This window comes from Rhopalosiphum padi, chromosome 1, assembly GCF_020882245.1.
Source record: "Rhopalosiphum padi isolate XX-2018 chromosome 1, ASM2088224v1, whole genome shotgun sequence".
Taxonomy (NCBI): Eukaryota; Metazoa; Arthropoda; class Insecta; order Hemiptera; family Aphididae; genus Rhopalosiphum; species Rhopalosiphum padi.
The window spans coordinates 83,978,352-83,990,440 of NC_083597.1; positions in this window are offsets into that span (position 1 = coordinate 83,978,352).

A 12,089-nucleotide genomic window follows, 5' to 3' on the forward strand; every position below is an offset into this window, starting at 1 on the left:
TCCACATTCGCGTTGCCGACATTTTGTAATTTATTATTTTCACGCATTGTTACACCAATTATTATGATACCAAACTTACATGAGCTTTATCGACAATGTTATATTATATGTTAAAATATAATTAATTAATTAATTAACAATTCACGCTAGGCATTAACCAGTGAGCCTGAATATGTTATTATTATTATTATTATTATCAAACAAATAAATTAACATATAAACAATACATTGCATATGGCCATAAAATCGTGTCATTTTTTACTCATACCATTATATATTTTGTATTACTATAATTTATTAATTAAATTAATATATTTCATTCAAAGTTTCAAATAGCCACGTCGCAAAGCTATTTATCCTTTTTTTTAGTATTTGTAAATACTTTGATAAACCAACAAATTTGTTCAATTGTGTTGTAAAAAAAGTATTTTATGTTCAATTATTGTATCATAGTCAAGCTCCATGTTGTTAGTCTTTTTTCGACAAAAAGCAAAAAACTGTGAACATCGCTTGTCTAAAAAAGACCTCGACCACAATATGTAATATTGTGTTTGTCGATTATTTTATTATTTATAATTCCACTATATCCTTAGAACTACACGTTTGCTACATTATTTTCGCCCTCCCCTCACTTTTTTTGGGAAATTTATCACTCGTAACTTGCAGATAATAATTTTATATTTAGTACAATTTCAAAGACATAAATTACAAAATATATTTAAACCGGTAAAAATAAACGTGGTTAAGTTAGTAATTATATGCAATTTCGGTACATCATATAGCTACAGCTATTGTTTTTTTTGTATACCCACGATTTTTTTGATCTTTCAAATCATATGTACCCATTTACATATTATATTCTATATAACGTCCAAGGTTTTACGACAACATTTCAGTGTATTAAAAGTAACTTATAACTTTTATAAGTGTATGACCAATATCCCGAATTTACAAACGATGAACTGGCTATATTATAACTGATGAATTAAAACGTATTTAAGCGTCAATAACGAACACCTCTGTAATAATGTTCTAATTTGTATTATTAATAGAATAATACATTTCAACTAAACCATACACGGTTCCTGGTTTTCATTGAAAAAATATTTTTACCTGAAGATGAACTTCCTATTACTCAGACCATACTCAAATATCCGCCCCATTAATGTGTTAATTAACACGTGTGTGCTTATCGATAATAACTGTGGCTGACTGGCCCATTACAAACAGAGCTGGGCTTCGATTGTAGTTGACAATAGTCTGTTGTATGGAATAATAAAAAAATCTCACAAAAGTCAATTTGTCTGCAAAAAAAACGTAATTAGATGAAAATTTATTTTATTCTCTTTTCCTGTCAACGTCCCCGAGATAATAACAAATTTCAGTTTTTTCTTTCATTCACTTTTTGTCTAAACTTTTGCGATATAATAAGCTTGAGCTAGTTTTAAAACAATCGAAACGTTTATAACGGAATTCCAAAACTATAAATAAACCCTTTCTTGATCGAGTTTATATACTTGGTGAGTGTGCTCTGTAAATTATTTATTTGAAGTAATAAATATACGTCCAGGAAACTTGTAATATTAATAAACAATCGATAATCATAAATGCAAGCATTTATCAAGAAGTAGTATCGTTTCACAAGTGATATATATTATGTGTACACTCATACACCTATCTTAATCATATAAATAATAAACCTATATTGGTAAGTTATTATTAATTTAATTAATTCTTAATACATTTTATATTAATTTATAGTATCGAATTCGCATTATACTAAAATTATAATAAATAATTATTACTATCTTTCAATAGTATTAGAAACTTTTTAGTCAATTTACATATATGTATAGATAACCTTATACAATAAATTTATGAAGTTTTAAATTAATTTTTTTTTCTCAAATATGAAACATATTGTACATTAATTTATGAATCAAGACAGAATTTATACAAACCATTAATATAGAGTAAAGCAAACTATACAATTATTATGTAATATTTAATAACCGTATTGAAAAATAGCGGGTCGTTAATAATATTAAATTATTCGTTAATTTTTATTGCATAAATCCTTGTTATCAAATATTGTTTTTATGCAATTTATTTAAGTGCCAGTACATCACTAACACTGAGTTGTAATATTTTTATTGCAATTAATATTTATTTTTTTTTAAATGCCTGTAACACTCCATCAAATAATATTATGTGTTTTGCCGGTAGGTACATTACATAATATATTATATTATACACCATAATCTAAAGATTAAAATCCCGCACATTATTCGTGGTGCTTTTGTCTTTCGCCCCTCCTAATTCTCACCTTACCAAATAATACCGTAACCCTTGTCGGACACAATATAATAGTATATACAATGCAAATCTAGTATACAAATAATGCAGAACAATTCTTGTATGTCGCACGACTATTTTCCTAAGTTTTACTTAGATTTTACAAACCTACACAGTACACAATTATATACAGGTTAGGCGAATACAGACACATAAATTATACATAAACGTCATAAAGGCGTATGGAATTGTAGCAATTCCTAGAACTTACAAGGGCATGATATCATATTATCATCATATTATGATACAGGTCATCCAATATGTAACTGAATGCATCATCCTTTCTATACAAACTGCTCGGCGTGTTGAGTATGTACAAGGTACTTGTTTGAAAATATAGTTAATTTTTAAAATATAATGTTTATGAATTATAATCGTAATCACTGTTTAAGTTGTTTATCTTTTTGAATAAGAACATATAATTTTAATCTCATATTCCGAGGAATAACATTTTTCGATGTATTTTATATAATAAAATTGATTTTCAAACAAGTATAGGTAATGAATATTTAAAGTTGATGATAAACGGAGTAATAATGAAATAATATGAGATGCCACTGTGCCACATAAAATTCGTATGCTCGGTCAATAACCTTAAATATATAATACAAGACACCTTATAAATTGTACGATATATATAGAAATTTAAAAACACCTAAATAATGTAGGTACATAGATTATTTTTTTTTTTTCTAAGCGTTTGAAATTCAAAATTTGAAAAATTCACCAAAATTAAAATATTGGGAAATAATTTCAAAAAGTTCAACATTTTAAATTTTAATAGCAAATTAATATAGTATAAATATACGACTTTTTTGGAAATAGTTAATTCAATATATTATACCATATAAATAATAATAATAGTCACCGCTCAGAATCTTTTTTTTTTTATATCCCATGATCTTATTATTATTAATTCAAATTTAACACACCCGTAACAATTGTCAGTGCTTTAATGATAATAGATACAAAATAGAGTGATTCTCCCATTTTGTTTTTTATAAGGACCACTTTAACTAAAAAATTGTAAAATCAGAACTAATTATAATACGCCGTCCAGATATTATTATTTAATTTCGTACAACATAATAAAAAATAAATATAAATTAAGTTTAAGTTGAATGGAAGTAATGCATTTTATGAAACAGATTATTTTGAGATTTGGTATTTTATGACAGTATTATAATATTTACAGCGTAAATATAGCTTATATATTATTTAAAATATATACTAAATGTACATTTTAGATGAAACATATTTTCCTAGTTTCCTAAATGGCTATATTAAATAGTTCGTTTTATTATTTTATGAAAATAGTTGAATAATTTAATATAGTTTTAAATATATTCATTATATTTTTATAAACTATTAAATGCAAAATACGAAATAACATTCAGGATCATAACTCATACAAAAAATAATATCCAATTAAAATGAATATGATAATTGGTATTATAATATGTTCAAAAATTAATGTTATCATCTAATTTCAAAGAATTATATGTTTTGTGTCCATATGTTTGATTATACTGAGAGAAAATACTTACTCTATTTTTTTGGTCAACACAGTTTCCTAAATTTGATCTAAATAGGCCATATTCTCCTTTTTAATTGGTACAAGCAAACCATTCTTTTTATGTTCAATAAAGGGATTATTTTTTGTATAGATATTTAGTTAGGTTATTGATGCCTAAGATTGATTGCGTATTAATAATAAGACATGTTACATAAATTTACATTAATTGCGGGTCAGTAATCCGTCATTCCTCGATTCACTGCACAGTACACATTAGCAATAAATGTGAAAATTATATTCGATCCGTAATTTTAAAAAAGGCATTATATGTACTTTTTTTGTACAGATCTATAGACAAATATAATTTTTTTTTTTCTTTAAATATATTCTATCCTAATAAATAATATTAATTAAACCATATTCCTTACTTTACAAAAACATACAATTGTATCGGTAAATAGTAATGAACAACCATATAAACACAACAGATAAAAGTAACAATACTAGTTTCATGTTTTTATAAAATATTCTAGTATTATTTCAGAAAACAGAATAATAATCACATACTTTATAACATAAAAAAAAAATCAAAACTTAAGTTATAGAATTTGTATGAATAATATTATAAGTAAAGAATTGTATTATATAAATATAAAACATACTTATAAAATATAAATTTTTGTTATAGTCATTTCAAATTTCATTTAAATACTCAAATGAAAAAGTACTTGCATATATTTTTTTTATGAGTATTTAAATATAAATATATCTATTCAATAGCTACATGTTTTTTTTTCTGTACAAAATTATTCTTGTATGGTGATTAAGTAATTTTTTTAATTGAATAGAGATAAAAACAACAAACAAATTTCCATACTGTTTAGCATAAAAGTATACTTGGGATTTTTTTTTAGCATTTTGTATCATTATTTTAAATAAAAAAAAAATGGTATAAACATTTTTTTCTAAACATATTTCAAATATTAAATGTAATGTATTTAACAAATACGATATACATAAATAAATTCAACTAAGAAAATTGAAATAACAATGTAAAATAATTTTATTATTATAATTATTAATTTACAAATTATATTTTAATAAAATATGAACTACTATTATAACAAACTATTCTAACTTGTTAACCTGATTTAATTTAATTTAATTTATTATAGTTTAATCTATTATATTGTGTGTTTTTATTTTAGAAAAAACTTATTTTTTCATTTATTTTAATTATTAATACAATTTTATATTTTTAATTTAATAATATAATATAATATTCCAAAAAGTTAAATGTCATACATAATTATAATAATGAAATATTTTATTATAAATCATATAAAAACACTGAAAGTTTAGGTACATTAGTATAATTAAACACTTATAATACTATAATGTATAATTAATATGTACTGAAATAGAAATATTTTTCAATTTTTTTTTATCAAAGCTGCTTAAAACTTGAAAGAAAAATAGATAATATAATATTTCACATATTTTTATTAGCTAATATTAGGCCTATTACTCCTATTATCTATGGTAATTTACTATGTGGTAGTAAAAATTGTTTCGCACAATTTATGAATAAACTAATACAATGTGAAAATTCATATTAAGTATCCGGGATAATTGTATATACTATTTAAAATCATTTCAGTATTCAGCTATTCAATGAAATTTAAATACATAAGTAAAGTAGCGATTATTCTGATTACAAATAATATATACCTAGATAGTTTCAAATTTCCAAAGCGACTTGAACTCATCAATTGATTACCGACGTTGGTCGGTGGATTGAGAGGAAGGTTGCGAAAACCCTCATATCGATATCATACTCTATGACACAGATGCTCACAGAGTATAGGTGTAGTCAGCACTATCTCCATCACACAGACATGGCTGCCAAGCCCAATCCGTGTTGCGTGCACCGCCCTGTGTAGTGGACACGGCAGAGCATACCCTGTTCGTTTTCCCATACTAAACAGTTTAGAGTGAAACTCATCATTCGTCTGGGTTGTCAGTCAAATCACGTTAACGTTCTCCATTTACTGTGTAGACGTATGGTCCGATCTCTGAGGATCTATCATCGAATCATGAAGACATGGCTGATATAAGCTGAAGAATCGTTCAAAATCATCTATAAAATAGTGTATTAGACAGGTGAAAGAAAATACATGGCATTCAATTCAATGGGAGCTAACTCAAAAAAAGGACACACAGAACGTGAAATCTTAAGTGACGGGGTAAAATCGGCTTGAAAAGAGTTGAGGCAAAAATATGTTTCCAGGCTGACGAATAACTATATTATATTATAACGAAAGTTGATTAGTAAATTTCGATAAGAAGGAGACTATTTCCCCTAACATCTATAAAAGTCATAAAAATCATTCGCTAGGCCCTAGAGACTGCAAATGCATACTAGCCAAGTACTGAGGAAAGCACTCTTCAATCTTCTTAATAGATCGATGATCGCTATATTTTATTGTTGTTTATAAACAATGCTACATGAGGGCCAAGTCATATGCAAACAGTTTAGCCCCTATGTAATAGTTAAAATAAAAGAGTAAATAGTTTAAAACTTATCGAAACAACTTGAATACAATATTTGATAAACTATTTCTCAAAGTATAATTTTGTAATTAATCTTGATAAACATTGTTGTACATTTAATATATTTTAAAACACAATCATATAATTATTTTATATAAGTAAATTCAAATTAGAGAAACTTTTAATACATTATTAAAAAATAATACTAAATTAAATATTGTTATATGAGTCAGCTAAATAATAAACGTTGGTTTTTTAGGCTATGCAATAAGTAATAATGCATTTCACGAACAGAGAGCGATACTGTTATTTGTTATTTGCCTTGTTATTCATTCGATTAAGAACACTATAATCCAATGTATTATATTATATATATATTTTTTTTAATTTAGTAATTATAAACTCATCAGCCTCTTTTAAGTTAAAAATGATTTTATTTTTTATTGTTGGGCTACAAATATTTAACATTTAAATTATTCCTAAAATCTAATAACCTTAACAATAATAGAAGCTGACTTTTTAAGTAATTCTGACACATAATAAAATATACAAAATATAATTAAAGTATACGTAGTAGATGAATAAATATAAGTTAAAGTATATTTGTCATTTCAATAAGTATATAAACATAATTTTAATAACATAATAATCAAATCTATTGATTAGACAACTTGGAGAGTAGGTACCTTTATTATTCCTGTGGTATCATAACATTCACAACTGAGGTGGGAACTATGATAGTATTACTTTCCACCTCAGTAATGTCGTGTATTGTATAATAATAACAATAACAACAATAACAACAGCGGGCTAATTATACAAAACCATCTTTATAACAATACATGATGAGTCCCGTGTAACAACATAAGAAAAAATGGATCTGTTGTGATCTTCATCGCACGCGTGGTGCCATAGGATGAGGGATGCGAGACTTAGTTGGTAACACCTACAATAGCATTGTGATAGGGATAATACCCAGCTCCATGAGCCGTCTAGCACAGTCCTCACCTATCCTTGACGGAAAAGAGAGTAGGTACCTAGTTGTGACAAATTTTACTAACTTTATGCAACTTATAAACAATTTTAGTTTCTTATTTTGTACCATCTGTTCATAAACATATCAAACAAAAACTTCATTAAATGTTAATGTGATGATGTGTATGAAAAAAAAAATATTTACGTAATGAAGAATCTTCTCATACAATTTTTATTTCTAAATGAAAAAAGTTGGTTTGTCTGGAATTAAGATAGAGTTTATAGAAAACAAAAAATATTATATACAGAAACAAAATCTGTGTAAAAATTGGATCTTTCAAAACTTTTAAAAAATACATTTTTTTGTAAATTTTAAAATTACTATAAGAATCGGTTGTTGGAACCTTGTATATTAAATTGTTAAGTTTTTTTATGTATAAATAAAAATTATACCAAAATAGACTAAAAATTCGAAAACTTAAAATACTTATAAATAGAACAAAAAGAGCACAGCATTTAGGAACATTATATCAAGTACAAAAAACAATAGTGCTAATATTTTTTTTTAATTTTAAATCTTTATGGTTATTCATTTTAAATTTTCAACTAAAATAATCGAAATTAATTTTACCAAAACCGGCTGTACGCTAAATGCTCGTTTATAATTTTCAGTAATTTTGATAGTATATTTTGAGGAAATGGTTAATTTTGAAATCAAAATCATAGAAATCAATAATTAATTATTATAAAATAATAATTGTATTAATCATTAATAATAATTATTCGATGTTTATTGTTTTCATAATTTCTATGGAATATTAACTATTTCCTGGAAACACATTTTTACACGAACAAAAAATATTATGATGAAAACCTATGCAAAATATTTTTTGCCATTTGTAAACAATACAATATTGAAATTTTAGCATTTGACTATTCATCCTACCAAGATGTGACACTTAGTATATAATCCTCGGAAATCAGGCGACTGCACGTGTCGTCGGTCGGACGTGATCAAGACTGGTTCACCATTGCATAATATAACAAAAATACAAACTTGCGAGCTATGATGCGGTTATCAATCGAGATTCATGGTCGGGATTTCGTTATACCGCAAGCTGTTGGTCTATTTAAATGTCTATATCCATTTTTATTTTAATAAGCTTCTATTTTTTTTAATTAATTTGTTGTTACTACTACATATTACTTTTTTTTTTTAATTATATTCTTTACAATTTTTAGCTCTACCATTTTTAAGTTTTTACTTTATGAATGACAATATACATTTATAATTTCATATTCCAAATCATAATATTTTCAGAGTATTTTTGTGCATAAACATTATTGCCGCTCCAACAAGTAATTGCAGATACAAAAAAAAACAATTAATATTGTAAAACCAATACATTCATCGCTCCGTTTAAAGTCTAAAGTATGATATAGGTACCAATGTGTATTTTGCGTACTATTTTTTTTTAAAATATATACACCAATGTAGATGGATGAAAAATTAATGTTGTTGTTGTTTTTATACGCGAGTTTAAAGTTATAGATCGTATATTTTCAATATTTATACATTTTGGTTTTTGTCTTTAAATATTATTTTAAATTCAAAATAATTTCTGTATTTACAAGTTTAATTTTTATCAAAATAATATATCTAACTTACCGTAAAACAAAAGTAATTTACTTTTAGGTACAATTCTAATATACGAATATTAAAATTTAAAAATGATCACAGTGTATAAAATTAATTCACTAGTGGATATAAAATCACACACATTTAATATACCTAAAATATAATAACTCACTAACATTGTTGAATAGTTTTCTTATTTATATTTAATATTAAATAAATCAAGATTATCTTAATTATTTTTAAATTAAAAAATATAATATAGTTAAATATTTTTATACTTTACAACAAACTTTTCCTAAAATATATAAAATAAATTTGTGGTAGATAAAATATAATACACATCTTAAATAATATATTATTTATTAAAATTTAAAAGCTATTTTTACTATATTATTTACTTAATATTTTATCAATTAACTGTCATATAGTTCTCAAGACATATATCTATAGGTATTCCACTATTTGAATAATTCGTATTTATATTTAAAACTAAAATACTATCTTTTACTTTATTCTTAAGTGAAAGTTTCACCCGCGTGATTTTTCTCTGTCTTACAAAGGTACAATGTCAAACATTTGTGTTCAGCAAATTAAATTTTACGTAGTAACCTTTTGATACAATATTAATAAAGTTTATGGTAAGAATATTATCAGTGTTTCCTCGTATATTTTTATTTTTAAGCAAGTTATGAGTATTGAGTATCTATTGGAACTCACTTAAAAATTAAAATATCATTAAAATCCCACGAGAAAATAAAGATAATAATTCTTACCTTTAAGTTTCATAATAGGTCAATTAACTCTATTATTGAAGATAATGTTACTAAGCGAAATTGGAACCGCTGAACATAAATATTTATTATGTTATACGTTTATAAGACGGGGACAACACATTTAAGTGTGGCATTCTCTTAGGCTTGAATCACATTAAGTTTCATTTCTTTTATACAATTTTCAAATATATTTTCTTACTTAAAATTGATTTAGTATTATTAACAAATCAGAAGAATAAATTCCTATAAAACTATAAAATACATAACTTTAGTATAAACGTTTAAAACAATAATTAGCTTTATTTGTATTGTATTATTGTCTATTGGTTTCTTGTGTAATTTCCTATCTATACTAATCCTGTAGATACCTCACACGTACTAATATATCCGGTTCAAAAGCGACCACAATAGTCCATTCTTCCTCCGTGAATAAATAGGAAACATTTATCATCAATCACTACTGATTGATGAGTACCCCGAACAAATTGCATCGACTATCTCCACTTCTCCAGTTGTATTAGATGGTTCACATAACCCTTTTTCATTACATTATATATACTCGTCGAAATTAGATTAGAAAATATTAAAAATTTAAATTTTAAACCAATATAATAGGTATATACACATAAAATAACATATAATATGAAAAAATTAGTAAAACGTAAAAATAACACGTTCATATTTGTAAACATTATTAAATTTTTTTATAATAAAAAAAATTGTGCATTAAAAATTTACCTATCCACACAAATTAAATTACAATTATAAGTCATGTACTTTTTTTAATGAACATTTTACACGAATATTGAATAAAATGTATACAGCATATACCTATATCTAAAAATATAATTCTACAAAACTATACTTGAAACTTTATGAATACCTACACTTTAAAATTAAATACATATTAAAAATATAGTTTTAGTAAAATATAGAAAGTATTATAATAAATAATATTCATCATTTTAATTTTACTGAGAATGATTCAATTTTTAGTAAAATATACCTCATATTAAAGTTCTACAAAAAATTAAGTTGTATGTTATAATTTTTTTTTAAGCTACGATCAAATTTATATTATAGTATTATACAGGTTGATAATATAATTATTTTACTTAAACATGAATAGTATAAAAATTGATTTTATTCTTAAATATTTTAAAATTTTGCTGACTAAAATAATTTTATGTTTTATTGTTTTGGTAATAAATTAAGTTGTACCAACTAAAATCCATTCATTATATCATGCACTTTTACTGAACATATTTAGTGGTTTTGCCTTATATTGAATTATTTCATAATTTTTAATTTATATAAATATATATTTGTAAGTAAGATTACATTAATACAAATTTTAAATAAATAACTTAAAAAAAATGTTGTTAATAAAAATATTTATCTGTTTTTAACTAAATATTTTAAATTTAATACAATAACAAATATTTTTGCAAATAAAAATAAATAAATCAAATATTGCACGGGTTGGAATAATCTTAACTTTCCGCTTAAGGAATAAGATCTGTTGGCTATAAAATAAAAAAAATGTTCTTATATTAACTTTGAACAAACTGTAGTAATAATCCAGTATATAAATTTACTATATGTCATGTGTATGAAACAGAGAGAATGCAAATGATAAAAGCAACCTTTTAGTATATTTTCATTATATAAGTTGGTAGCCTACTAATGGTATATATATACATCGTATTTGTATATACTTAAGTTATAACTTAGTTGACAAGTCCAATTTGATACCAATATGACATATGTAATAAGGCGTGTTTAAACAATTTCCCTTCAATTAAGGGTTAGGAGAATCATTTAATATTTTGACATTTTATACAATAGAAACAACAATGAAAATTCCTTTTATTCAGCTAATTATATTTTTTTTATCTATATTTTGGATGATTTTGACTGACATATAAAATAGTTGTACATGACAGGAAAATGACATAACAGAAATGGATATCAAACTATAATATGTACTTGTAAGTTGTTTTACTTAGTTGGAAACTTGACAGAACAATTTAACCGCAGGTCACCAAAACATTTTCAACTAATTGAACTACTAAGAGCAAATTATCATATAAGGTAGAAAACACGTTTTTTACGTTTTCGGGGAAAACAATTTCAATCAAAATAATTAATTATGCAAAAAGGGAGTAAAATTATTCTATGAATGTTAAATAATAATAATGTCTATTCAATGTATATGTGGTACACACATGCATTAATATATACAATAATACATGAATATGGCCCAGAATTTCAAACT